Here is a 1,923-nt window from a genome sequence, read left to right as displayed (position 1 = left end):
GAAAATCCTCCCTAAAATCCTCTTCCCATCCCAAAGATCCTGAAAATCCTCCCTAAAATCCTCCTCCCATCCCAAAAATCCCTAAAAATTCTCCCTAAAATCCTCTTCCCATCCCAAAAATCCCAAAAATCCTCCCTAAAATCTTCCCATTCCAAAGATGCCAAAAATCCTCCCCAAAACGCTTCTCCTGCCTGGAAAATCCCAGAAATTCCCAAAGCGGCGGCTCCAGGGGGGTTGATCCCGGAAGCGCCGGGAGAGGGGCCCCGGTGTTCCCGACATCCCAGCCCAGGGGAGCCGGGATCTGCTCAGATCCCAAAACTTCCCGATCCAAGGCAGGAAATGGGGATCTGGGAACGAAGGGATTCCCGGATCCCGACGGCGCCGCGTCCCTTCCCAAGGGAATTCCGGGTTGGAATTCCGGGAGCCAGCGGAGTCCTGGGGTCCGGAGAGGTTTTCCCGGGATGAGGGAGAGGCCGAGGCAGGGAAATGGGAAAGGTGGGAGCAACCCTGGGGTCTCCGGATCGCCGGGATCCTTGGGATCCTTGGGATCCTCGGGATCCCAGCCCCTTCCAGGGGGAAGGCGGGGATGGGAGAGCGGAGCTGGGTCCGGAGGGGGATCAGGATCTGGAGGGGGATCGGGATCCGGAGGGGGATCGGGATCCGGAGGGGGATTGGAATCTGGAGGGGATCGGGATCCGGAGGGGGATCGGGATAAAGGAATTCCCCTCTGGAATCCCCTCGGGATCCAGAGGCAATTGGGATATGGAAGAATATTGGGATCCAGAGGGGATTGGGGTAGAGAAGATTTGGGATCCGCAGAGGGATTGGGATATGAAAAGTTCTTGGGATCCGGGGGGGATCCGGGATCCAGGGGGGGGTTGGGATATGGAAGAATATCGGGATCCAGAGGGGAACTGGGATAGAAAGGGAATCGGGATCCAGGGAGGAACTGGGATCCAGGGAGGAATCAGGATCCAGAGGGGGGATTTGGATGCAGAGGGAATCAGGTTCCAGAGGGATTCGGGATCCAGAAGGGAATTGGGATAAAGCAATTCCCCTATGGAATCCCCGACGATCCAGAGGGAAATTGGGATCCAGAGGGAATCGGGATCCAGAGGGGGATTGGGATCCAGAAGGGAATCGGGATAAAGCAATTCCCCTATGGAATCCCCAAGGATCCAGAGGGGGATCAGGGTCTGGAGGGGATTTGGGATCCAGGGGGGAACTGGGATCCAGGGGGGAACTGGGATCCAGGAAGAATTTGGGAACCAGAGGGGAACTGGGATCCAGAGGGGAACTGGGATCCAGAGGGGATTTGGGATCCAGAGGGGGGATTTGGATCCAGAGGGGGATTGGGATATGGAAGAATATCGGGATCCAGAGGGGAACTGGGATAGAAAGGGAATCGGGATCCAGAGGGATATCAGGATCCAGAGGGAGGATTTGGATCCAGAGGGAGGATTTGGATCCAGAGGGAACTGGGATCCAGAGGGAATCGGGATCCAGAGGGAGGATTTGGATCCAGAGGGAACTGGGATCCAGAGGGGGACTGGGATAAAGCAATTCCCCTACGGAATCCTCGCAGATCCAGAGGAAATTGGGATTCAGAGGGGGATCAGGGTCTGGAGAGGATTTGGGATCCAAGGGGGAACTGGGATCCAGGGGGGATTTGGGATCCAGAGGGGATCCGGGATCCAGGGAGGAATTGGGATCCAGAGGGAATCAGGATCCAGAGGAAATTGGGATCCAGAGGGAGAGCAGGGTCTGGAGGGGATTTGGGATCCAGAGGGGATTCGAGATCCAGAGGGGATTTGGGATCCAGGGGGAACTGGGATCCAGAGGGGATTTGGGATCCAGAGGGGATTTGGGATCCAGAGGGGATTTGGGATGGGATCAGAGAGATTTGGGATCCAGGGGGGATTT

At 56.8% G+C, this 1,923-nt stretch overlaps 1 protein-coding gene across 1 annotated transcript in view; it reads left to right on the top strand.

Moving 5' to 3' along the window:
- SCX (scleraxis bHLH transcription factor) overlaps positions 1–1,923 on the top strand; it is an 11,742-nt gene that overhangs the window by 6,843 nt on the left and 2,976 nt on the right. The window lies entirely within an intron of this gene.

The sequence above is a fragment of the Corvus kubaryi genome, unplaced genomic scaffold (genome assembly GCF_017639235.1).
Source record: "Corvus kubaryi isolate FWS band 111438036 unplaced genomic scaffold, C.kubaryi_AGA036_p1.0 37240, whole genome shotgun sequence".
Lineage (NCBI taxonomy): Eukaryota > Metazoa > Chordata > Aves > Passeriformes > Corvidae > Corvus > Corvus kubaryi.
This window is presented reverse-complemented; position numbering and strand designations above follow the sequence as displayed.